Consider the following 27,231-nt stretch of genomic DNA (forward strand, 5'->3'; position numbering starts at 1 on the left):
CTGGTATTCGCAGTTTTGCCCTGGATTCCTTTCACCCCTTCAGTGGGGTTTGCTAAGTTGCAGACAGTTAATGATGCATTTAAAACCCTCCAGTGGGTCTCAGAGTGCTGCTTACTCAGTCCATTTAAACAGCTCTGTCATGTCGAAAAAGTCAAAGAAAGGTTCCTTAGCTCCACGCCCCACATTCCTTCCTGGGGGGTGCTCTCCTCCACGGCCGGACTGCCGTGATGATTATGAAAACAAGGGTGTCCTGTGCATGAGGGAGCACTCACATGGCAGGCAATTCATCAGAATTAATTTCTTCAGGGGAACCGGCAAGTTTACACGCTGATTTATATCTTCTGCCTAACGCGTTTCAGAGTCCCTGGCTCCTTTGTCAAAGGCTGCCTGCAACTTCCGCAAATAACTTCCAAGGCACTCACCACATTTTGTACATTTTTTATTTCCCTCTAGTGGGTTCAGGTGAGTATTTTCACAAGGAATGCTGGTATTCGCAGTTTTGCCCTGGATTCCTTTCACCCCTTCAGTGGGGTTTGCTAAGTTGCAGACAATTAATGATGCATTTAAAACCCTCCAGTGGGTCTCAGAGTGCTGCTTACTCAGTCCATTTAAACAGCTCTGTCATGTCGAAAAAGTCAAAGAAAGGTTCCTTAGCTCCACTCCCCACATTCCTTTCAGGGGGTTGCTCACCTCCACGGCCAGACTGCCGTGATGATTATGAAAACAAGGGTGTCCTGTGCACGAGGGAGCACTCACATGGCAGGCAATTCATCAGAAATAATTTCTTCAGGGGAACCGGCAAGTTTACAAGCTGATTTATATCTTCTGCCTAACGCGTTTCAGAGCCCCTGGCTCCTTTGTCAAAGTCTGATTGCAACTTCCGCAAATAACTTCCAAGGGACTCACAACATTTTGTACATTTTTTATTTCCCTCTAGTGGGTTCAGGTGAGTATTTTCACAAGGAATGCTGGTATTCGTAGTTTTGCCCTGGATTCCTTTCACCCCTTCAGTGGGGTTTGCTAAGTTGCAGACAATTAATGATGCATTTAAAACCCTCCAGTGGGTCTCAGAGTGCTGCTTACTCAGTCCATTTAAACAGCTCTGTCATGTCGAAAAAGTCAAAGAAAGGTTCCTTAGCTCCACGCCCCACATTCCTTTCTGGGGGGTGCTCTCCTCCACGGCCGAACTGCCGTGATGATTATGAAAACAAGGGTGTCCTGTGCATGAGGGAGCACTCACATGGCAGGCAATTCATCAGAATTAATATCTTCAGGGGAACCGGCAAGTTTACACGCTGATTTATATCTTCTGCCGAACGCGTTTCAGAGCCCCTGGCTCCTTTGTCAAAGGCTGCCTGCAACTTCCGCAAATAACTTCCAAGGCACTCACAACATTTTGTACATTTTTTATTTCCCTCTAGTGGGTTCAGGTGAGTATTTTCACAAGGAATGCTGGTATTCGCAGTTTTGCCCTGGATTCCTTTCACCCCTTCAGTGGGCTTTGCTAAGTTGCAGACAATTAATGATGCATGTAAAACCCTCCAGTGGGTCTCAGAGTGCTGCTTACTCAGTCCATTTAAACAGCTTTGTCATGTCGAAAAAGTCAAAGAAAGGTTCCTTAGCTCTACACCCCACATTCCTTTCTGGGGGGTGCTCTCCTTCACGGCCGGACTGCCGTGATGATTATGAAAACAAGGGTGTCCTGTTCACCAGGGAGCACTCACATGGCAGGCAATTCATCCAAATTATTTTCTTCAGGGGAACAGGCAAGTTTACACGCTGATTTATATCTTCTGCCTAACGCGTTTCAGAGCCCCTGGCTCCTTTGTCAAAGGCTGCCTGCAACTTCCGCAAATAACTTCCGAGGGACTCACAACATTTTGTACATTTTTTATTTCCCTCTAGTGGGTTCAGGTGAGTATTTTTACAAGGAATGCTGGTATTCGTAGTTTTCCCCTGGATTCCTTTCACCCCTTCAGTGGGGTTTGCTAAGTTGCAGACAATTAATGATGCATGTAAAACCCTCCAGTGGGTCTCAGAGTGCTGCTTACTCAGTCCATTTAAACAGCTTTGTCATGTCGAAAAAGTCAAAGAAAGGTTCCTTAGCTCCACGCCCCACATTCCTTTCTGGGGGGTGCTCTCCTCCACGTCCGGACTGCCGTGATGATTATGAAATCAAGGGTGTCCTGTGTACGAGGGAGCACTCACATGGCAGGCAATTCATCAGAATTAATTTCTTCAGGGGAACCGGCAAGTTTACACGCTGATTTATATCTTCTGCCTAATGCGTTTCAGAGCCCCTGGCTCCTTTGTCAAAGGCTGCCTGCAACTTCCGCAAATAACTTCCAAGGGACTCACCACATTTTGTACATTTTTTATTTCCCTCTAGTGGGTTCAGGTGAGTATTTTCACAAGGAATGCTGGTATTCGCAGTTTTGCCCTGGATTCCTTTCACCCCTTCAGTGGGGTTTGCTAAGTTGCAGACAATTAATGATGCATTTAAAACCCTCCAGTGGGTCTCAGAGTGCTGCTTACTCAGTCCATTTAAACAGCTCTGTCATGTCGAAAAAGTCAAAGAAAGGTTACTTAGCTCCACGCCCCACATTCCTTTCTGGGGGGGTGCTCTCCTCCACGGCCGGACTGCCGTGATGATTATGAAAACAAGGGTGTCCTGTGCACGAGGGAGCACTCACATGGCAGGCAATTCATCAGAATTAATTTCTTCAGGGGAACCGGCAAGTTTACACGCTGATTTATATCTTCTGCCTAACGTGTTTCAGAGCCCCTGGCTCCTTTGTCAAAGGCTGCCTGCAACTTCCGCAAATAACTTCCAAGAGACTCACAACATTTTGTACATTTTTTATTTCCCTCTAGTGGGTTCAAAAGAGTATTTTCACAAGGAATGCTGGTATTCGTAGTTTTGCCTGGATTCCTTTCACCCCTTCAGTGGGGTTTGCTAAGTTGCAGACAATTAATGATGCATTTAAAACCCTCCACTGGGTCTCAGAGTGCTGCTTACTCAGTCCATTTTAACAGCTCTGTCATGTCGAAAAAGTCAAAGAAAGGTTCCTTAGCTCCACGCCCCACATTCCTTTCTGGGGGGTGCTCTCCTCCACGGCCGGACTGCCGTGATGATTATGAAAACAAGGGTGTCCTGTGCACGGGGGAACACTCACATGGCAGGCAATTCATCCGAATTATTTTCTTCAGGGGGTCCGGCAAGTTTACACGCTGATTTATATCTCCTGCCTAACGCGTTTCAGAGCCCATGGCTCCTTTGTCAAAGGCTGCCTGCAACTTCCGCAAATAACTTCCAAGGGAGTCACAACATTTTGTACATTTTTTATTTCCCTCTAGTGGGTTCAGGTGAGTATTTTCCCAAGGAATGCTGGTATTCGCAGTTTTGCCCTGGATTCCTTTCACCCCTTCAGTGGGGTTTGCTAAGTTGGAGACAATTAATGATGCATTTAAAACCCTCCAGTGGGTCTCAGAGTGCTGCTTACTCAGTCCATTTAAACAGCTCTGTCATGTCGAAAAAGTCAAAGAAAGGTTCCTTAGCTCTACACCCCACATTCCTTTCTGGGGGGTGCTCTCCTTCACGGCCGGACTGCCGTGATGATTATGAAAACAAGGGTGTCCTGTTCACCAGGGAGCACTCACATGGCAGGCAATTCATCCGAATTATTTTCTTCAGGGGAACAGGCAAGTTTACACGCTGATTTATATCTTCTGCCTAACGCGTTTCAGAGCCCCTGGCTCCTTTGTCAAAGGCTGCCTGCAACTTCCGCAAATAACTTCCGAGGGACTCACAACATTTTGTACATTTTTTATTTCCCTCTAGTGGGTTCAGGTGAGTATTTTTACAAGGAATGCTAGTATTCGTAGTTTTGCCCTGGATTCCTTTCACCCCTTCAGTGGGGTTTGCTAAGTTGCAGACAATTAATGATGCATGTAAAACCCTCCAGTGGGTCTCAGAGTGCTGCTTACTCAGTCCATTTAAACAGCTCTGTCATGTCGAAAAAGTCAAAGAAAGGTTCCTTAGCTCCACGCCCCACATTCCTTTCTGGGGGGTGCTCTCCTCCACGTCCGGACTGCCGTGATGATTATGAAAACAAGGGTGTCCTGTGTACGAGGGAGCACTCACATGGCAGGCAATTCATCAGAATTAATTTCTTCAGGGGAACCGGCAAGTTTACACGCTGATTTATGTCTTCTGCCTAACGCGTTTCAGAGCCCCTGGCTCCTTTGTCAAAGGCTGCCTGCAACTTCCGCCAATAACTTCCAAGAGACTCACAACATTTTGTACATTTTTTATTTCCCTCTAGTGGGTTCAGGTGAGTATTTTTACAAGGAATGCTAGTATTCGTAGTTTTGCCCTGGATTCCTTTCACCCCTTCAGTGGGGTTTGCTAAGTTGCAGACAATTAATGATGCATTTAAAACCCTCCAGTGGGTCTCAGAGTGCTGCTTACTCCGTCCATTTAAACAGCTCTGTCATGTCGAAAAAGTCAAAGAAAGGTTCCTTAGCTCCACGCCCCACATTCCTTTCTGGGGGGTGCTCTCCTCCACGGCCGAACTGCCGTGATGATTATGAAAACAAGGGTGTCCTGTGCATGAGGGAGCACTCACATGGCAGGCAATTCATCAGAATTAATATCTTCAGGGGAACCGGCAAGTTTACACGCTGATTTATATCTTCTGCCGAACGCGTTTCAGAGCCCCTGGCTCCTTTGTCAAAGGCTGCCTGCAACTTCCGCAAATAACTTCCAAGGCACTCACAACATTTTGTACATTTTTTATTTCCCTCTAGTGGGTTCAGGTGAGTATTTTCACAAGGAATGCTGGTATTCGCAGTTTTGCCCTGGATTCCTTTCACCCCTTCAGTGGGCTTTGCTAAGTTGCAGACAATTAATGATGCATGTAAAACCCTCCAGTGGGTCTCAGAGTGCTGCTTACTCAGTCCATTTAAACAGCTTTGTCATGTCGAAAAAGTCAAAGAAAGGTTCCTTAGCTCCACGCCCCACATTCCTTTCTGGGGGGTGCTCTCCTCCACGTCCGGACTGCCGTGATGATTATGAAATCAAGGGTGTCCTGTGTACGAGGGAGCACTCACATGGCAGGCAATTCATCAGAATTAATTTCTTCAGGGGAACGGCAAGTTTACACGCTGATTTATATCTTCTGCCTAATGCGTTTCAGAGCCCCTGGCTCCTTTGTCAAAGGCTGCCTGCAACTTCCGCAAATAACTTCCAAGGGACTCACCACATTTTGTACATTTTTTATTTCCCTCTAGTGGGTTCAGGTGAGTATTTTCACAAGGAATGCTGGTATTCGCAGTTTTGCCCTGGATTCCTTTCACCCCTTCAGTGGGGTTTGCTAAGTTGCAGACAATTAATGATGCATTTAAAACCCTCCAGTGGGTCTCAGAGTGCTGCTTACTCAGTCCATTTAAACAGCTCTGTCATGTCGAAAAAGTCAAAGAAAGGTTCCTTAGCTCCACTCCCCACATTCCTTTCAGGGGGTTGCTCACCTCCACGGCCAGACTGCCGTGATGATTATGAAAACAAGGGTGTCCTGTGCACGAGGGAGCACTCACATGGCAGGCAATTCATCAGAAATAATTTCTTCAGGGGAACCGGCAAGTTTACAAGCTGATTTATATCTTCTGCCTAACGCGTTTCAGAGCCCCTGGCTCCTTTGTCAAAGTCTGATTGCAACTTCCGCAAATAACTTCCAAGGGACTCACAACATTTTGTACATTTTTTATTTCCCTCTAGTGGGTTCAGGTGAGTATTTTCACAAGGAATGCTGGTATTCGTAGTTTTGCCCTGGATTCCTTTCACCCCTTCAGTGGGGTTTGCTAAGTTGCAGACAATTAATGATGCATTTAAAACCCTCCAGTGGGTCTCAGAGTGCTGCTTACTCAGTCCATTTAAACAGCTCTGTCATGTCGAAAAAGTCAAAGAAAGGTTACTTAGCTCCACGCCCCACATTCCTTTCTGGGGGGGTGCTCTCCTCCACGGCCGGACTGCCGTGATGATTATGAAAACAAGGGTGTCCTGTGCACGAGGGAGCACTCACATGGCAGGCAATTCATCAGAATTAATTTCTTCAGGGGAACCGGCAAGTTTACACGCTGATTTATATCTTCTGCCTAACGTGTTTCAGAGCCCCTGGCTCCTTTGTCAAAGGCTGCCTGCAACTTCCGCAAATAACTTCCAAGAGACTCACAACATTTTGTACATTTTTTATTTCCCTCTAGTGGGTTCAAAAGAGTATTTTCACAAGGAATGCTGGTATTCGTAGTTTTGCCTGGATTCCTTTCACCCCTTCAGTGGGGTTTGCTAAGTTGCAGACAATTAATGATGCATTTAAAACCCTCCACTGGGTCTCAGAGTGCTGCTTACTCAGTCCATTTTAACAGCTCTGTCATGTCGAAAAAGTCAAAGAAAGGTTCCTTAGCTCCACGCCCCACATTCCTTTCTGGGGGGTGCTCTCCTCCACGGCCGGACTGCCGTGATGATTATGAAAACAAGGGTGTCCTGTGCACGGGGGAACACTCACATGGCAGGCAATTCATCCGAATTATTTTCTTCAGGGGGTCCGGCAAGTTTACACGCTGATTTATATCTCCTGCCTAACGCGTTTCAGAGCCCATGGCTCCTTTGTCAAAGGCTGCCTGCAACTTCCGCAAATAACTTCCAAGGGAGTCACAACATTTTGTACATTTTTTATTTCCCTCTAGTGGGTTCAGGTGAGTATTTTCCCAAGGAATGCTGGTATTCGCAGTTTTGCCCTGGATTCCTTTCACCCCTTCAGTGGGGTTTGCTAAGTTGGAGACAATTAATGATGCATTTAAAACCCTCCAGTGGGTCTCAGAGTGCTGCTTACTCAGTCCATTTAAACAGCTCTGTCATGTCGAAAAAGTCAAAGAAAGGTTCCTTAGCTCTACACCCCACATTCCTTTCTGGGGGGTGCTCTCCTTCACGGCCGGACTGCCGTGATGATTATGAAAACAAGGGTGTCCTGTTCACCAGGGAGCACTCACATGGCAGGCAATTCATCCGAATTATTTTCTTCAGGGGAACAGGCAAGTTTACACGCTGATTTATATCTTCTGCCTAACGCGTTTCAGAGCCCCTGGCTCCTTTGTCAAAGGCTGCCTGCAACTTCCGCAAATAACTTCCGAGGGACTCACAACATTTTGTACATTTTTTATTTCCCTCTAGTGGGTTCAGGTGAGTATTTTTACAAGGAATGCTAGTATTCGTAGTTTTGCCCTGGATTCCTTTCACCCCTTCAGTGGGGTTTGCTAAGTTGCAGACAATTAATGATGCATGTAAAACCCTCCAGTGGGTCTCAGAGTGCTGCTTACTCAGTCCATTTAAACAGCTCTGTCATGTCGAAAAAGTCAAAGAAAGGTTCCTTAGCTCCACGCCCCACATTCCTTTCTGGGGGGTGCTCACCTCCACGGCCGGACTGCCATGATGATTATGAAAACAAGGGTGTCCTGTGCACGAGGGAGCACTCACATGGCAGGCAATTCATCAGAATTAATTTCTTCAGGGGAACCGGCAAGTTTACAAGCTGATTTATATCTTCTGCCTAACGCCTTTCAGAGCCCCTGGCAACTTTGTCAAAGTCTGATTGCAACTTCCGCAAATAACTTCCAAGGGACTCACAACATTTTGTAAATTTTTTATTTCCCTCTAGTGGGTTCAGGTGAGTATTTTCACAAGGAATGCTGGTATTCGTAGTTGTGCCCTGGATTCCTTTCACCCCTTCAGTGGGGTTTGCTAAGTTGCAGACAATTAATGATGCATTTAAAACCCTCCAGTGGGTCTCAGAGTGCTGCTTACTCAGTCCATTTAAACAGCTCTCTCATGTCGAAAAAGTCAAAGAAAGGTTCCTTAGCTCTACACCCCACATTCCTTTCTGGGGGGTGCTCTCCTTCACGGCCGGACTGCCGTGATGATTATGAAAACAAGGGTGTCCTGTGCATGAGGGAGCACTCACATGGCAGGCAATTCATCCGAATTATTTTCTTCAGGGGAACAGGCAAGTTTACACGCTGATTTATATCTTCTGCCTAACGTGTATCTGAGTCACTGGCTCCTTTGTCAAAGGCTGCCTGAAACTTCCGCAAATAACTTCCAAGGGACTCACAACATTTTGTAAATTTTTTGTTTCCCTCTAGTGGGTTCAGGTCAGTATTTTCACAAGGAATGCTGGTATTCGTAGTTTTGCCCTGGATTCCTTTCACCCCTTCAGTGGGGTTTGCTAAGTTGCAGACAATTAATGATGCATTTAAAACCCTCCAGTGAGTCTCAGAGTGCTGCTTACTCCGTCCATTTAAACAGCTCTGTCATGTCGAAAAAGTCAAAGAAAGGTTCCTTAGCTCCACGCCCCACATTCCTTTCTGGGGGGTGCTCTCCTCCACGGCCGAACTGCCGTGATGATTATGAAAACAAGGGTGTCCTGTGCATGAGGGAGCACTCACATGGCAGGCAATTCATCAGAATTAATATCTTCAGGGGAACCGGCAAGTTTACACGCTGATTTATATCTTCTGCCGAACGCGTTTCAGAGCCCCTGGCTCCTTTGTCAAAGGCTGCCTGCAACTTCCGCAAATAACTTCCAAGGCACTCACAACATTTTGTACATTTTTTATTTCCCTCTAGTGGGTTCAGGTGAGTATTTTCACAAGGAATGCTGGTATTCGCAGTTTTGCCCTGGATTCCTTTCACCCCTTCAGTGGGCTTTGCTAAGTTGCAGACAATTAATGATGCATGTAAAACCCTCCAGTGGGTCTCAGAGTGCTGCTTACTCAGTCCATTTAAACAGCTTTGTCATGTCGAAAAAGTCAAAGAAAGGTTCCTTAGCTCTACACCCCACATTCCTTTCTGGGGGGTGCTCTCCTTCACGGCCGGACTGCCGTGATGATTATGAAAACAAGGGTGTCCTGTTCACCAGGGAGCACTCACATGGCAGGCAATTCATCCAAATTATTTTCTTCAGGGGAACAGGCAAGTTTACACGCTGATTTATATCTTCTGCCTAACGCGTTTCAGAGCCCCTGGCTCCTTTGTCAAAGGCTGCCTGCAACTTCCGCAAATAACTTCCGAGGGACTCACAACATTTTGTACATTTTTTATTTCCCTCTAGTGGGTTCAAAAGAGTATTTTCACAAGGAATGCTGGTATTCGTAGTTTTGCCTGGATTCCTTTCACCCCTTCAGTGGGGTTTGCTAAGTTGCAGACAATTAATGATGCATTTAAAACCCTCCACTGGGTCTCAGAGTGCTGCTTACTCAGTCCATTTTAACAGCTCTGTCATGTCGAAAAAGTCAAAGAAAGGTTCCTTAGCTCCACGCCCCACATTCCTTTCTGGGGGGTGCTCTCCTCCACGGCCGGACTGCCGTGATGATTATGAAAACAAGGGTGTCCTGTGCACGGGGGAACACTCACATGGCAGGCAATTCATCCGAATTATTTTCTTCAGGGGGTCCGGCAAGTTTACACGCTGATTTATATCTCCTGCCTAACGCGTTTCAGAGCCCATGGCTCCTTTGTCAAAGGCTGCCTGCAACTTCCGCAAATAACTTCCAAGGGAGTCACAACATTTTGTACATTTTTTATTTCCCTCTAGTGGGTTCAGGTGAGTATTTTCCCAAGGAATGCTGGTATTCGCAGTTTTGCCCTGGATTCCTTTCACCCCTTCAGTGGGGTTTGCTAAGTTGGAGACAATTAATGATGCATTTAAAACCCTCCAGTGGGTCTCAGAGTGCTGCTTACTCAGTCCATTTAAACAGCTCTGTCATGTCGAAAAAGTCAAAGAAAGGTTCCTTAGCTCTACACCCCACATTCCTTTCTGGGGGGTGCTCTCCTTCACGGCCGGACTGCCGTGATGATTATGAAAACAAGGGTGTCCTGTTCACCAGGGAGCACTCACATGGCAGGCAATTCATCCGAATTATTTTCTTCAGGGGAACAGGCAAGTTTACACGCTGATTTATATCTTCTGCCTAACGCGTTTCAGAGCCCCTGGCTCCTTTGTCAAAGGCTGCCTGCAACTTCCGCAAATAACTTCCGAGGGACTCACAACATTTTGTACATTTTTTATTTCCCTCTAGTGGGTTCAGGTGAGTATTTTTACAAGGAATGCTAGTATTCGTAGTTTTGCCCTGGATTCCTTTCACCCCTTCAGTGGGGTTTGCTAAGTTGCAGACAATTAATGATGCATGTAAAACCCTCCAGTGGGTCTCAGAGTGCTGCTTACTCAGTCCATTTAAACAGCTCTGTCATGTCGAAAAAGTCAAAGAAAGGTTCCTTAGCTCCACGCCCCACATTCCTTTCTGGGGGGTGCTCTCCTCCACGTCCGGACTGCCGTGATGATTATGAAAACAAGGGTGTCCTGTGTACGAGGGAGCACTCACATGGCAGGCAATTCATCAGAATTAATTTCTTCAGGGGAACCGGCAAGTTTACACGCTGATTTATGTCTTCTGCCTAACGCGTTTCAGAGCCCCTGGCTCCTTTGTCAAAGGCTGCCTGCAACTTCCGCCAATAACTTCCAAGAGACTCACAACATTTTGTACATTTTTTATTTCCCTCTAGTGGGTTCAGGTCAGTATTTTCACAAGGAATGCTGGTATTCGTAGTTTTGCCCTGGATTCCTTTCACCCCTTCAGTGGGGTTTGCTAAGTTGCAGACAATTAATGATGCATTTATATCCCTCAAGTGGGTCTCAGAGTGCTGCTTACTCTGTCCATTTAAACAGCTCTGTCATGTCGAAAAAATCAAAGAAAGGTTCCTTAGCTCCACGCCCCACATTCCTTTCTAGGGGGTGCTCTCCTCCACGGCCGGACTGCCGTGATGATTATGAAAACAAGGGTGTCCTGTGCACAAGGCAGCACTCACATGGCAGGCAATTCATCAGAATTAATTTCTTCAGGGGAACCGGCAAGTTTTCACGCTGATTCATATCTTTTGCCTAACGCGTTTCAGAGCCCCTGGCTCCTTTGTCAAAGGCTGCCTGCAACTTCCGCAAATAACTTCCAAGGGACTCACAACATTTTGTACATTTTTTTATTTCCCTCTAGTGGGTTCAGGTGAGTATTTTCACAAGGAATGCTGGTATTCGCAGTTTTGCCCTGGATTCCTTTCACCCCTTCAGTGGGGTTTGCTAAGTTGCAGACAATTAATGATGCATTTAAAACCCTCCAGTGGGTCTCAGAGTGCTGCTTACTCAGTCCATTTAAACAGCTCTGTCATGTCGAAAAAGTCAAAGAAAGGTTCCTTAGCTCCACGCCCCACATTCCTTCCTGGGGGGTGCTCTCCTCCACGGCCGGACTGCCGTGATGATTATGAAAACAAGGGTGTCCTGTGCATGAGGGAGCACTCACATGGCAGGCAATTCATCAGAATTAATTTCTTCAGGGGAACCGGCAAGTTTACACGCTGATTTATATCTTCTGCCTAACGCGTTTCAGAGTCCCTGGCTCCTTTGTCAAAGGCTGCCTGCAACTTCCGCAAATAACTTCCAAGGCACTCACCACATTTTGTACATTTTTTATTTCCCTCTAGTGGGTTCAGGTGAGTATTTTCACAAGGAATGCTGGTATTCGCAGTTTTGCCCTGGATTCCTTTCACCCCTTCAGTGGGGTTTGCTAAGTTGCAGACAATTAATGATGCATTTAAAACCCTCCAGTGGGTCTCAGAGTGCTGCTTACTCAGTCCATTTAAACAGCTCTGTCATGTCGAAAAAGTCAAAGAAAGGTTCCTTAGCTCCACTCCCCACATTCCTTTCAGGGGGTTGCTCACCTCCACGGCCAGACTGCCGTGATGATTATGAAAACAAGGGTGTCCTGTGCACGAGGGAGCACTCACATGGCAGGCAATTCATCAGAAATAATTTCTTCAGGGGAACCGGCAAGTTTACAAGCTGATTTATATCTTCTGCCTAACGCGTTTCAGAGCCCCTGGCTCCTTTGTCAAAGTCTGATTGCAACTTCCGCAAATAACTTCCAAGGGACTCACAACATTTTGTACATTTTTTATTTCCCTCTAGTGGGTTCAGGTGAGTATTTTCACAAAGAATGCTGGTATTCGTAGTTTTGCCCTGGATTCCTTTCACCCCTTCAGTGGGGTTTGCTAAGTTGCAGACAATTAATGATGCATTTAAAACCCTCCAGTGGGTCTCAGAGTGCTGCTTACTCAGTCCATTTAAACAGCTCTGTCATGTCGAAAAAGTCAAAGAAAGGTTCCTTAGCTCCACGCCCCACATTCCTTTCTGGGGGGTGCTCTCCTCCACGGCCGAACTGCCGTGATGATTATGAAAACAAGGGTGTCCTGTGCATGAGGGAGCACTCACATGGCAGGCAATTCATCAGAATTAATATCTTCAGGGGAACCGGCAAGTTTACACGCTGATTTATATCTTCTGCCGAACGCGTTTCAGAGCCCCTGGCTCCTTTGTCAAAGGCTGCCTGCAACTTCCGCAAATAACTTCCAAGGCACTCACAACATTTTGTACATTTTTTATTTCCCTCTAGTGGGTTCAGGTGAGTATTTTCACAAGGAATGCTGGTATTCGCAGTTTTGCCCTGGATTCCTTTCACCCCTTCAGTGGGCTTTGCTAAGTTGCAGACAATTAATGATGCATGTAAAACCCTCCAGTGGGTCTCAGAGTGCTGCTTACTCAGTCCATTTAAACAGCTTTGTCATGTCGAAAAAGTCAAAGAAAGGTTCCTTAGCTCTACACCCCACATTCCTTTCTGGGGGGTGCTCTCCTTCACGGCCGGACTGCCGTGATGATTATGAAAACAAGGGTGTCCTGTTCACCAGGGAGCACTCACATGGCAGGCAATTCATCCAAATTATTTTCTTCAGGGGAACAGGCAAGTTTACACGCTGATTTATATCTTCTGCCTAACGCGTTTCAGAGCCCCTGGCTCCTTTGTCAAAGGCTGCCTGCAACTTCCGCAAAAAACTTCCGAGGGACTCACAACATTTTGTACATTTTTTATTTCCCTCTAGTGGGTTCTGGTGAGTATTTTTACAAGGAATGCTGGTATTCGTAGTTTTCCCCTGGATTCCTTTCACCCCTTCAGTGGGGTTTGCTAAGTTGCAGACAATTAATGATGCATGTAAAACCCTCCAGTGGGTCTCAGAGTGCTGCTTACTCAGTCCATTTAAACAGCTTTGTCATGTCGAAAAAGTCAAAGAAAGGTTCCTTAGCTCCACGCCCCACATTCCTTTCTGGGGGGTGCTCTCCTCCACGTCCGGACTGCCGTGATGATTATGAAATCAAGGGTGTCCTGTGTACGAGGGAGCACTCACATGGCAGGCAATTCATCAGAATTAATTTCTTCAGGGGAACCGGCAAGTTTACACGCTGATTTATATCTTCTGCCTAATGCGTTTCAGAGCCCCTGGCTCCTTTGTCAAAGGCTGCCTGCAACTTCCGCAAATAACTTCCAAGGGACTCACCACATTTTGTACATTTTTTATTTCCCTCTAGTGGGTTCAGGTGAGTATTTTCACAAGGAATGCTGGTATTCGCAGTTTTGCCCTGGATTCCTTTCACCCCTTCAGTGGGGTTTGCTAAGTTGCAGACAATTAATGATGCATTTAAAACCCTCCAGTGGGTCTCAGAGTGCTGCTTACTCAGTCCATTTAAACAGCTCTGTCATGTCGAAAAAGTCAAAGAAAGGTTACTTAGCTCCACGCCCCACATTCCTTTCTGGGGGGGTGCTCTCCTCCACGGCCGGACTGCCGTGATGATTATGAAAACAAGGGTGTCCTGTGCACGAGGGAGCACTCACATGGCAGGCAATTCATCAGAATTAATTTCTTCAGGGGAACCGGCAAGTTTACACGCTGATTTATATCTTCTGCCTAACGTGTTTCAGAGCCCCTGGCTCCTTTGTCAAAGGCTGCCTGCAACTTCCGCAAATAACTTCCAAGAGACTCACAACATTTTGTACATTTTTTATTTCCCTCTAGTGGGTTCAAAAGAGTATTTTCACAAGGAATGCTGGTATTCGTAGTTTTGCCTGGATTCCTTTCACCCCTTCAGTGGGGTTTGCTAAGTTGCAGACAATTAATGATGCATTTAAAACCCTCCACTGGGTCTCAGAGTGCTGCTTACTCAGTCCATTTTAACAGCTCTGTCATGTCGAAAAAGTCAAAGAAAGGTTCCTTAGCTCCACGCCCCACATTCCTTTCTGGGGGGTGCTCTCCTCCACGGCCGGACTGCCGTGATGATTATGAAAACAAGGGTGTCCTGTGCACGGGGGAACACTCACATGGCAGGCAATTCATCCGAATTATTTTCTTCAGGGGGTCCGGCAAGTTTACACGCTGATTTATATCTCCTGCCTAACGCGTTTCAGAGCCCATGGCTCCTTTGTCAAAGGCTGCCTGCAACTTCCGCAAATAACTTCCAAGGGAGTCACAACATTTTGTACATTTTTTATTTCCCTCTAGTGGGTTCAGGTGAGTATTTTCCCAAGGAATGCTGGTATTCGCAGTTTTGCCCTGGATTCCTTTCACCCCTTCAGTGGGGTTTGCTAAGTTGGAGACAATTAATGATGCATTTAAAACCCTCCAGTGGGTCTCAGAGTGCTGCTTACTCAGTCCATTTAAACAGCTCTGTCATGTCGAAAAAGTCAAAGAAAGGTTCCTTAGCTCTACACCCCACATTCCTTTCTGGGGGGTGCTCTCCTTCACGGCCGGACTGCCGTGATGATTATGAAAACAAGGGTGTCCTGTTCACCAGGGAGCACTCACATGGCAGGCAATTCATCCGAATTATTTTCTTCAGGGGAACAGGCAAGTTTACACGCTGATTTATATCTTCTGCCTAACGCGTTTCAGAGCCCCTGGCTCCTTTGTCAAAGGCTGCCTGCAACTTCCGCAAATAACTTCCGAGGGACTCACAACATTTTGTACATTTTTTATTTCCCTCTAGTGGGTTCAGGTGAGTATTTTTACAAGGAATGCTAGTATTCGTAGTTTTGCCCTGGATTCCTTTCACCCCTTCAGTGGGGTTTGCTAAGTTGCAGACAATTAATGATGCATGTAAAACCCTCCAGTGGGTCTCAGAGTGCTGCTTACTCAGTCCATTTAAACAGCTCTGTCATGTCGAAAAAGTCAAAGAAAGGTTCCTTAGCTCCACGCCCCACATTCCTTTCTGGGGGGTGCTCTCCTCCACGTCCGGACTGCCGTGATGATTATGAAAACAAGGGTGTCCTGTGTACGAGGGAGCACTCACATGGCAGGCAATTCATCAGAATTAATTTCTTCAGGGGAACCGGCAAGTTTACACGCTGATTTATGTCTTCTGCCTAACGCGTTTCAGAGCCCCTGGCTCCTTTGTCAAAGGCTGCCTGCAACTTCCGCCAATAACTTCCAAGAGACTCACAACATTTTGTACATTTTTTATTTCCCTCTAGTGGGTTCAGGTCAGTATTTTCACAAGGAATGCTGGTATTCGTAGTTTTGCCCTGGATTCCTTTCACCCCTTCAGTGGGGTTTGCTAAGTTGCAGACAATTAATGATGCATTTATATCCCTCAAGTGGGTCTCAGAGTGCTGCTTACTCTGTCCATTTAAACAGCTCTGTCATGTCGAAAAAATCAAAGAAAGGTTCCTTAGCTCCACGCCCCACATTCCTTTCTAGGGGGTGCTCTCCTCCACGGCCGGACTGCCGTGATGATTATGAAAACAAGGGTGTCCTGTGCACAAGGCAGCACTCACATGGCAGGCAATTCATCAGAATTAATTTCTTCAGGGGAACCGGCAAGTTTTCACGCTGATTCATATCTTTTGCCTAACGCGTTTCAGAGCCCCTGGCTCCTTTGTCAAAGGCTGCCTGCAACTTCCGCAAATAACTTCCAAGGGACTCACAACATTTTGTACATTTTTTTATTTCCCTCTAGTGGGTTCAGGTGAGTATTTTCACAAGGAATGCTGGTATTCGCAGTTTTGCCCTGGATTCCTTTCACCCCTTCAGTGGGGTTTGCTAAGTTGCAGACAATTAATGATGCATTTAAAACCCTCCAGTGGGTCTCAGAGTGCTGCTTACTCAGTCCATTTAAACAGCTCTGTCATGTCGAAAAAGTCAAAGAAAGGTTCCTTAGCTCCACGCCCCACATTCCTTTCTGGGGGGTGCTCACCTCCACGGCCGGACTGCCATGATGATTATGAAAACAAGGGTGTCCTGTGCACGAGGGAGCACTCACATGGCAGGCAATTCATCAGAATTAATTTCTTCAGGGGAACCGGCAAGTTTACAAGCTGATTTATATCTTCTGCCTAACGCCTTTCAGAGCCCCTGGCAACTTTGTCAAAGTCTGATTGCAACTTCCGCAAATAACTTCCAAGGGACTCACAACATTTTGTAAATTTTTTATTTCCCTCTAGTGGGTTCAGGTGAGTATTTTCACAAGGAATGCTGGTATTCGTAGTTGTGCCCTGGATTCCTTTCACCCCTTCAGTGGGGTTTGCTAAGTTGCAGACAATTAATGATGCATTTAAAACCCTCCAGTGGGTCTCAGAGTGCTGCTTACTCAGTCCATTTAAACAGCTCTGTCATGTCGAAAAAGTCAAAGAAAGGTTACTTAGCTCCACGCCCCACATTCCTTTCTGGGGGGGTGCTCTCCTCCACGGCCGGACTGCCGTGATGATTATGAAAACAAGGGTGTCCTGTGCACGAGGGAGCACTCACATGGCAGGCAATTCATCAGAATTAATTTCTTCAGGGGAACCGGCAAGTTTACACGCTGATTTATATCTTCTGCCTAACGTGTTTCAGAGCCCCTGGCTCCTTTGTCAAAGGCTGCCTGCAACTTCCGCAAATAACTTCCAAGAGACTCACAACATTTTGTACATTTTTTATTTCCCTCTAGTGGGTTCAAAAGAGTATTTTCACAAGGAATGCTGGTATTCGTAGTTTTGCCTGGATTCCTTTCACCCCTTCAGTGGGGTTTGCTAAGTTGCAGACAATTAATGATGCATTTAAAACCCTCCACTGGGTCTCAGAGTGCTGCTTACTCAGTCCATTTTAACAGCTCTGTCATGTCGAAAAAGTCAAAGAAAGGTTCCTTAGCTCCACGCCCCACATTCCTTTCTGGGGGGTGCTCTCCTCCACGGCCGGACTGCCGTGATGATTATGAAAACAAGGGTGTCCTGTGCACGGGGGAACACTCACATGGCAGGCAATTCATCCGAATTATTTTCTTCAGGGGGTCCGGCAAGTTTAAACGCTGATTTATATCTCCTGCCTAACGCGTTTCAGAGCCCATGGCTCCTTTGTCAAAGGCTGCCTGCAACTTCCGCAAATAACTTCCAAGGGAGTCACAACATTTTGTACATTTTTTATTTCCCTCTAGTGGGTTCAGGTGAGTATTTTCCCAAGGAATGCTGGTATTCGCAGTTTTGCCCTGGATTCCTTTCACCCCTTCAGTGGGGTTTGCTAAGTTGGAGACAATTAATGATGCATTTAAAACCCTCCAGTGGGTCTCAGAGTGCTGCTTACTCAGTCCATTTAAACAGCTCTGTCATGTCGAAAAAGTCAAAGAAAGGTTCCTTAGCTCTACACCCCACATTCCTTTCTGGGGGGTGCTCTCCTTCACGGCCGGACTGCCGTGATGATTATGAAAACAAGGGTGTCCTGTTCACCAGGGAGCACTCACATGGCAGGCAATTCATCCGAATTATTTTCTTCAGGGGAACAGGCAAGTTTACACGCTGATTTATATCTTCTGCCTAACGCGTTTCAGAGCCCCTGGCTCCTTTGTCAAAGGCTGCCTGCAACTTCCGCAAATAACTTCCGAGGGACTCACAACATTTTGTACATTTTTTATTTCCCTCTAGTGGGTTCAGGTGAGTATTTTTACAAGGAATGCTAGTATTCGTAGTTTTGCCCTGGATTCCTTTCACCCCTTCAGTGGGGTTTGCTAAGTTGCAGACAATTAATGATGCATGTAAAACCCTCCAGTGGGTCTCAGAGTGCTGCTTACTCAGTCCATTTAAACAGCTCTGTCATGTCGAAAAAGTCAAAGAAAGGTTCCTTAGCTCCACGCCCCACATTCCTTTCTGGGGGGTGCTCTCCTCCACGTCCGGACTGCCGTGATTATTATGAAAACAAGGGTGTCCTGTGTACGAGGGAGCACTCACATGGCAGGCAATTCATCCGAATTATTTTCTTCAGGGGAACAGGCAAGTTTACACGCTGATTTATATCTTCTGCCTAACGCGTTTCAGAGCCCCTGGCTCCTTTGTCAAAGGCTGCCTGCAACTTCCGCAAATAACTTCCGAGGGACTCACAACATTTTGTACATTTTTTATTTCCCTCTAGTGGGTTCAGGTGAGTATTTTTACAAGGAATGCTAGTATTCGTAGTTTTGCCCTGGATTCCTTTCACCCCTTCAGTGGGGTTTGCTAAGTTGCAGACAATTAATGATGCATGTAAAACCCTCCAGTGGGTCTCAGAGTGCTGCTTACTCAGTCCATTTAAACAGCTCTGTCATGTCGAAAAAGTCAAAGAAAGGTTCCTTAGCTCCACGCCCCACATTCCTTTCTGGGGGGTGCTCTCCTCCACGTCCGGACTGCCGTGATGATTATGAAAACAAGGGTGTCCTGTGTACGAGGGAGCACTCACATGGCAGGCAATTCATCAGAATTAATTTCTTCAGGGGAACCGGCAAGTTTACACGCTGATTTATGTCTTCTGCCTAACGCGTTTCAGAGCCCCTGGCTCCTTTGTCAAAGGCTGCCTGCAACTTCCGCCAATAACTTCCAAGAGACTCACAACATTTTGTACATTTTTTATTTCCCTCTAGTGGGTTCAGGTCAGTATTTTCACAAGGAATGCTGGTATTCGTAGTTTTGCCCTGGATTCCTTTCACCCCTTCAGTGGGGTTTGCTAAGTTGCAGACAATTAATGATGCATTTATATCCCTCAAGTGGGTCTCAGAGTGCTGCTTACTCTGTCCATTTAAACAGCTCTGTCATGTCGAAAAAATCAAAGAAAGGTTCCTTAGCTCCACGCCCCACATTCCTTTCTAGGGGGTGCTCTCCTCCACGGCCGGACTGCCGTGATGATTATGAAAACAAGGGTGTCCTGTGCACAAGGCAGCACTCACATGGCAGGCAATTCATCAGAATTAATTTCTTCAGGGGAACCGGCAAGTTTTCACGCTGATTCATATCTTTTGCCTAACGCGTTTCAGAGCCCCTGGCTCCTTTGTCAAAGGCTGCCTGCAACTTCCGCAAATAACTTCCAAGGGACTCACAACATTTTGTACATTTTTTTATTTCCCTCTAGTGGGTTCAGGTGAGTATTTTCACAAGGAATGCTGGTATTCGCAGTTTTGCCCTGGATTCCTTTCACCCCTTCAGTGGGGTTTGCTAAGTTGCAGACAATTAATGATGCATTTAAAACCCTCCAGTGGGTCTCAGAGTGCTGCTTACTCAGTCCATTTAAACAGCTCTGTCATGTCGAAAAAGTCAAAGAAAGGTTCCTTAGCTCCACGCCCCACATTCCTTTCTGGGGGGTGCTCACCTCCACGGCCGGACTGCCATGATGATTATGAAAACAAGGGTGTCCTGTGCACGAGGGAGCACTCACATGGCAGGCAATTCATCAGAATTAATTTCTTCAGGGGAACCGGCAAGTTTACAAGCTGATTTATATCTTCTGCCTAACGCCTTTCAGAGCCCCTGGCAACTTTGTCAAAGTCTGATTGCAACTTCCGCAAATAACTTCCAAGGGACTCACAACATTTTGTAAATTTTTTATTTCCCTCTAGTGGGTTCAGGTGAGTATTTTCACAAGGAATGCTGGTATTCGTAGTTGTGCCCTGGATTCCTTTCACCCCTTCAGTGGGGTTTGCTAAGTTGCAGACAATTAATGATGCATTTAAAACCCTCCAGTGGGTCTCAGAGTGCTGCTTACTCAGTCCATTTAAACAGCTCTCTCATGTCGAAAAAGTCAAAGAAAGGTTCCTTAGCTCTACACCCCACATTCCTTTCTGGGGGGTGCTCTCCTTCACGGCCGGACTGCCGTGATGATTATGAAAACAAGGGTGTCCTGTGCATGAGGGAGCACTCACATGGCAGGCAATTCATCCGAATTATTTTCTTCAGGGGAACAGGCAAGTTTACACGCTGATTTATATCTTCTGCCTAACGTGTATCTGAGTCACTGGCTCCTTTGTCAAAGGCTGCCTGAAACTTCCGCAAATAACTTCCAAGGGACTCACAACATTTTGTAAATTTTTTGTTTCCCTCTAGTGGGTTCAGGTGAGTATTTTCACAAGGAATGCTGGTATTCGTAGTTTTGCCCTGGATTCCTTTCACCCCTTCAGTGGGGTTTGGTAAGTTGCAGACAATTAATGATGCATTTAAAACCCTCCAGTGAGTCTCAGAGTGCTGCTTACTCCGTCCATTTAAACAGCTCTGTCATGTCGAAAAAGTCAAAGAAAGGTTCCTTAGCTCCACGCCCCACATTCCTTTCTGGGGGGTGCTCTCCTCCACGGCCGAACTGCCGTGATGATTATGAAAACAAGGGTGTCCTGTGCATGAGGGAGCACTCACATGGCAGGCAATTCATCAGAATTAATATCTTCAGGGGAACCGGCAAGTTTACACGCTGATTTATATCTTCTGCCGAACGCGTTTCAGAGCCCCTGGCTCCTTTGTCAAAGGCTGCCTGCAACTTCCGCAAATAACTTCCAAGGCACTCACAACATTTTGTACATTTTTTATTTCCCTCTAGTGGGTTCAGGTGAGTATTTTCACAAGGAATGCTGGTATTCGCAGTTTTGCCCTGGATTCCTTTCACCCCTTCAGTGGGCTTTGCTAAGTTGCAGACAATTAATGATGCATGTAAAACCCTCCAGTGGGTCTCAGAGTGCTGCTTACTCAGTCCATTTAAACAGCTTTGTCATGTCGAAAAAGTCAAAGAAAGGTTCCTTAGCTCCACGCCCCACATTCCTTTCTGGGGGGTGCTCTCCTCCACGTCCGGACTGCCGTGATGATTATGAAATCAAGGGTGTCCTGTGTACGAGGGAGCACTCACATGGCAGGCAATTCATCAGAATTAATTTCTTCAGGGGAACGGCAAGTTTACACGCTGATTTATATCTTCTGCCTAATGCGTTTCAGAGCCCCTGGCTCCTTTGTCAAAGGCTGCCTGCAACTTCCGCAAATAACTTCCAAGGGACTCACCACATTTTGTACATTTTTTATTTCCCTCTAGTGGGTTCAGGTGAGTATTTTCACAAGGAATGCTGGTATTCGCAGTTTTGCCCTGGATTCCTTTCACCCCTTCAGTGGGGTTTGCTAAGTTGCAGACAATTAATGATGCATTTAAAACCCTCCAGTGGGTCTCAGAGTGCTGCTTACTCAGTCCATTTAAACAGCTCTGTCATGTCGAAAAAGTCAAAGAAAGGTTCCTTAGCTCCACTCCCCACATTCCTTTCAGGGGGTTGCTCACCTCCACGGCCAGACTGCCGTGATGATTATGAAAACAAGGGTGTCCTGTGCACGAGGGAGCACTCACATGGCAGGCAATTCATCAGAAATAATTTCTTCAGGGGAACCGGCAAGTTTACAAGCTGATTTATATCTTCTGCCTAACGCGTTTCAGAGCCCCTGGCTCCTTTGTCAAAGTCTGATTGCAACTTCCGCAAATAACTTCCAAGGGACTCACAACATTTTGTACATTTTTTATTTCCCTCTAGTGGGTTCAGGTGAGTATTTTCACAAGGAATGCTGGTATTCGTAGTTTTGCCCTGGATTCCTTTCACCCCTTCAGTGGGGTTTGCTAAGTTGCAGACAATTAATGATGCATTTAAAACCCTCCAGTGGGTCTCAGAGTGCTGCTTACTCAGTCCATTTAAACAGCTCTGTCATGTCGAAAAAGTCAAAGAAAGGTTACTTAGCTCCACGCCCCACATTCCTTTCTGGGGGGGTGCTCTCCTCCACGGCCGGACTGCCGTGATGATTATGAAAACAAGGGTGTCCTGTGCACGAGGGAGCACTCACATGGCAGGCAATTCATCAGAATTAATTTCTTCAGGGGAACCGGCAAGTTTACACGCTGATTTATATCTTCTGCCTAACGTGTTTCAGAGCCCCTGGCTCCTTTGTCAAAGGCTGCCTGCAACTTCCGCAAATAACTTCCAAGAGACTCACAACATTTTGTACATTTTTTATTTCCCTCTAGTGGGTTCAAAAGAGTATTTTCACAAGGAATGCTGGTATTCGTAGTTTTGCCTGGATTCCTTTCACCCCTTCAGTGGGGTTTGCTAAGTTGCAGACAATTAATGATGCATTTAAAACCCTCCACTGGGTCTCAGAGTGCTGCTTACTCAGTCCATTTTAACAGCTCTGTCATGTCGAAAAAGTCAAAGAAAGGTTCCTTAGCTCCACGCCCCACATTCCTTTCTGGGGGGTGCTCTCCTCCACGGCCGGACTGCCGTGATGATTATGAAAACAAGGGTGTCCTGTGCACGGGGGAACACTCACATGGCAGGCAATTCATCCGAATTATTTTCTTCAGGGGGTCCGGCAAGTTTACACGCTGATTTATATCTCCTGCCTAACGCGTTTCAGAGCCCATGGCTCCTTTGTCAAAGGCTGCCTGCAACTTCCGCAAATAACTTCCAAGGGAGTCACAACATTTTGTACATTTTTTATTTCCCTCTAGTGGGTTCAGGTGAGTATTTTCCCAAGGAATGCTGGTATTCGCAGTTTTGCCCTGGATTCCTTTCACCCCTTCAGTGGGGTTTGCTAAGTTGGAGACAATTAATGATGCATTTAAAACCCTCCAGTGGGTCTCAGAGTGCTGCTTACTCAGTCCATTTAAACAGCTCTGTCATGTCGAAAAAGTCAAAGAAAGGTTCCTTAGCTCTACACCCCACATTCCTTTCTGGGGGGTGCTCTCCTTCACGGCCGGACTGCCGTGATGATTATGAAAACAAGGGTGTCCTGTTCACCAGGGAGCACTCACATGGCAGGCAATTCATCCGAATTATTTTCTTCAGGGGAACAGGCAAGTTTACACGCTGATTTATATCTTCTGCCTAACGCGTTTCAGAGCCCCTGGCTCCTTTGTCAAAGGCTGCCTGCAACTTCCGCAAATAACTTCCGAGGGACTCACAACATTTTGTACATTTTTTATTTCCCTCTAGTGGGTTCAGGTGAGTATTTTTACAAGGAATGCTAGTATTCGTAGTTTTGCCCTGGATTCCTTTCACCCCTTCAGTGGGGTTTGCTAAGTTGCAGACAATTAATGATGCATGTAAAACCCTCCAGTGGGTCTCAGAGTGGTGCTTACTCAGTCCATTTAAACAGCTCTGTCATGTCGAAAAAGTCAAAGAAAGGTTCCTTAGCTCCACGCCCCACATTCCTTTCTGGGGGGTGCTCTCCTCCACGTCCGGACTGCCGTGATGATTAGGAAAACAAGGGTGTCCTGTGTACGAGGGAGCACTCACATGGCAGGCAATTCATCAGAATTAATTTCTTCAGGGGAACCGGCAAGTTTACACGCTGATTTATGTCTTCTGCCTAACGCGTTTCAGAGCCCCTGGCTCCTTTGTCAAAGGCTGCCTGCAACTTCCGCCAATAACTTCCAAGAGACTCACAACATTTTGTACATTTTTTATTTCCCTCTAGTGGGTTCAGGTCAGTATTTTCACAAGGAATGCTGGTATTCGTAGTTTTGCCCTGGATTCCTTTCACCCCTTCAGTGGGGTTTGCTAAGTTGCAGACAATTAATGATGCATTTATATCCCTCAAGTGGGTCTCAGAGTGCTGCTTACTCTGTCCATTTAAACAGCTCTGTCATGTCGAAAAAATCAAAGAAAGGTTCCTTAGCTCCACGCCCCACATTCCTTTCTAGGGGGTGCTCTCCTCCACGGCCGGACTGCCGTGATGATTATGAAAACAAGGGTGTCCTGTGCACAAGGCAGCACTCACATGGCAGGCAATTCATCAGAATTAATTTCTTCAGGGGAACCGGCAAGTTTTCACGCTGATTCATATCTTTTGCCTAACGCGTTTCAGAGCCCCTGGCTCCTTTGTCAAAGGCTGCCTGCAACTTCCGCAAATAACTTCCAAGGGACTCACAACATTTTGTACATTTTTTATTTCCCTCTAGTGGGTTCAGGTGAGTATTTTCACAAGGAATGCTGGTATTCGCAGTTTTGCCCTGGATTCCTTTCACCCCTTCAGTGGGGTTTGCTAAGTTGCAGACAATTAATGATGCATTTAAAACCCTCCAGTGGGTCTCAGAGTGCTGCTTACTCAGTCCATTTAAACAGCTCTGTCATGTCGAAAAAGTCAAAGAAAGGTTCCTTAGCTCCACGCCCCACATTCCTTTCTGGGGGGTGCTCACCTCCACGGCCGGACTGCCATGATGATTATGAAAACAAGGGTGTCCTGTGCACGAGGGAGCACTCACATGGCAGGCAATTCATCAGAATTAATTTCTTCAGGGGAACCGGCAAGTTTACAAGCTGATTTATATCTTCTGCCTAACGCCTTTCAGAGCCCCTGGCAACTTTGTCAAAGTCTGATTGCAACTTCCGCAAATAACTTCCAAGGGACTCACAACATTTTGTAAATTTTTTATTTCCCTCTAGTGGGTTCAGGTGAGTATTTTCACAAGGAATGCTGGTATTCGTAGTTGTGCCCTGGATTCCTTTCACCCCTTCAGTGGGGTTTGCTAAGTTGCAGACAATTAATGATGCATTTAAAACCCTCCAGTGGGTCTCAGAGTGCTGCTTACTCAGTCCATTTAAACAGCTCTCTCATGTCGAAAAAGTCAAAGAAAGGTTCCTTAGCTCTACACCCCACATTCCTTTCTGGGGGGTGCTCTCCTTCACGGCCAGACTGCCGTGATGATTATGAAAACAAGGGTGTCCTGTGCACCAGGGAGCACTCACATGGCAGGCAATTCATCCGAATTATTTTCTTCAGGGGAACAGGCAAGTTTACACGCTGATTTATATCTTCTGCCTAACGTGTATCTGAGTCCCTGGCTCCTTTGTCAAAGGCTGCCTGAAACTTCCGCAAATAACTTCCAAGGGACTCACAACATTTTGTACATTTTTTATTTCCCTCTAGTGGGTTCAGGTGAGTATTTTCACAAGGAATGCTGGTATTCGTAGTTTTGCCCTGGATTCCTTTCACCCCTTCAGTGGGGTTTGCTAAGTTGCAGACTATTAATGATGCATTTAAAACCCTCCAGTGTGTCTCAGAGTGCTGCTTACTCAGTCCATTTTAACAGCTCTGTCATGTCGAAAAAGTCAAAGAAAGGTTCCTTAGCTCCACGCCCCACATTCCTTCCTGGGGGGTGCTCTCCTCCACGGCCGGACTGCCGTGATGATTATGAAAACAAGGGTGTCCTGTGCATGAGGGAGCACTCACATGGCAGGCAATTCATCAGAATTAATTTCTTCAGGGGAACCGGCAAGTTTACACGCTGATTTATATCTTCTGCCTAACGCGTTTCAGAGTCCCTGGCTCCTTTGTCAAAGGCTGCCTGAAACTTCCGCAAATAACTTCCAAGGGACTCACAACATTTTGTAAATTTTTTGTTTCCCTCTAGTGGGTTCAGGTGAGTATTTTCACAAGGAATGCTGGTATTCGTAGTTTTGCCCTGGATTCCTTTCACCCCTTCAGTGGGGTTTGGTAAGTTGCAGACAATTAATGATGCATTTAAAACCCTCCAGTGAGTCTCAGAGTGCTGCTTACTCCGTCCATTTAAACAGCTCTGTCATGTCGAAAAAGTCAAAGAAAGGTTCCTTAGCTCCACGCCCCACATTCCTTTCTGGGGGGTGCTCTCCTCCACGGCCGAACTGCCGTGATGATTATGAAAACAAGGGTGTCCTGTGCATGAGGGAGCACTCACATGGCAGGCAATTCATCAGAATTAATATCTTCAGGGGAACCGGCAAGTTTACACGCTGATTTATATCTTCTGCCGAACGCGTTTCAGAGCCCCTGGCTCCTTTGTCAAAGGCTGCCTGCAACTTCCGCAAATAACTTCCAAGGCACTCACAACATTTTGTACATTTTTTATTTCCCTCTAGTGGGTTCAGGTGAGTATTTTCACAAGGAATGCTGGTATTGGCAGTTTTGCCCTGGATTCCTTTCACCCCTTCAGTGGGCTTTGCTAAGTTGCAGACAATTAATGATGCATGTAAAACCCTCCAGTGGGTCTCAGAGTGCTGCTTACTCAGTCCATTTAAACAGCTTTGTCATGTCGAAAAAGTCAAAGAAAGGTTCCTTAGCTCCACGCCCCACATTCCTTTCTGGGGGGTGCTCTCCTCCACGTCCGGACTGCCGTGATGATTATGAAATCAAGGGTGTCCTGTGTACGAGGGAGCACTCACATGGCAGGCAATTCATCAGAATTAATTTCTTCAGGGGAACCGGCAAGTTTACACGCTGATTTATATCTTCTGCCTAATGCGTTTCAGAGCCCCTGGCTCCTTTGTCAAAGGCTGCCTGCAACTTCCGCAAATAACTTCCAAGGGACTCACCACATTTTGTACATTTTTTATTTCCCTCTAGTGGGTTCAGGTGAGTATTTTCACAAGGAATGCTGGTATTCGCAGTTTTGCCCTGGATTCCTTTCACCCCTTCAGTGGGGTTTGCTAAGTTGCAGACAATTAATGATGCATTTAAAACCCTCCAGTGGGTCTCAGAGTGCTGCTTACTCAGTCCATTTAAACAGCTCTGTCATGTCGAAAAAGTCAAAGAAAGGTTCCTTAGCTCCACTCCCCACATTCCTTTCAGGGGGTTGCTCACCTCCACGGCCAGACTGCCGTGATGATTATGAAAACAAGGGTGTCCTGTGCACGAGGGAGCACTCACATGGCAGGCAATTCATCAGAAATAATTTCTTCAGGGGAACCGGCAAGTTTACAAGCTGATTTATATCTTCTGCCTAACGCGTTTCAGAGCCCCTGGCTCCTTTGTCAAAGTCTGATTGCAACTTCCGCAAATAACTTCCAAGGGACTCACAACATTTTGTACATTTTTTATTTCCCTCTAGTGGGTTCAGGTGAGTATTTTCACAAGGAATGCTGGTATTCGTAGTTTTGCCCTGGATTCCTTTCACCCCTTCAGTGGGGTTTGCTAAGTTGCAGACAATTAATGATGCATTTAAAACCCTCCAGTGGGTCTCAGAGTGCTGCTTACTCAGTCCATTTA

The sequence above is a fragment of the Triturus cristatus genome, chromosome 1_1, assembly GCF_964204655.1.
Source record: "Triturus cristatus chromosome 1_1, aTriCri1.1, whole genome shotgun sequence".
NCBI classification, from domain to species: Eukaryota; Metazoa; Chordata; class Amphibia; order Caudata; family Salamandridae; genus Triturus; species Triturus cristatus.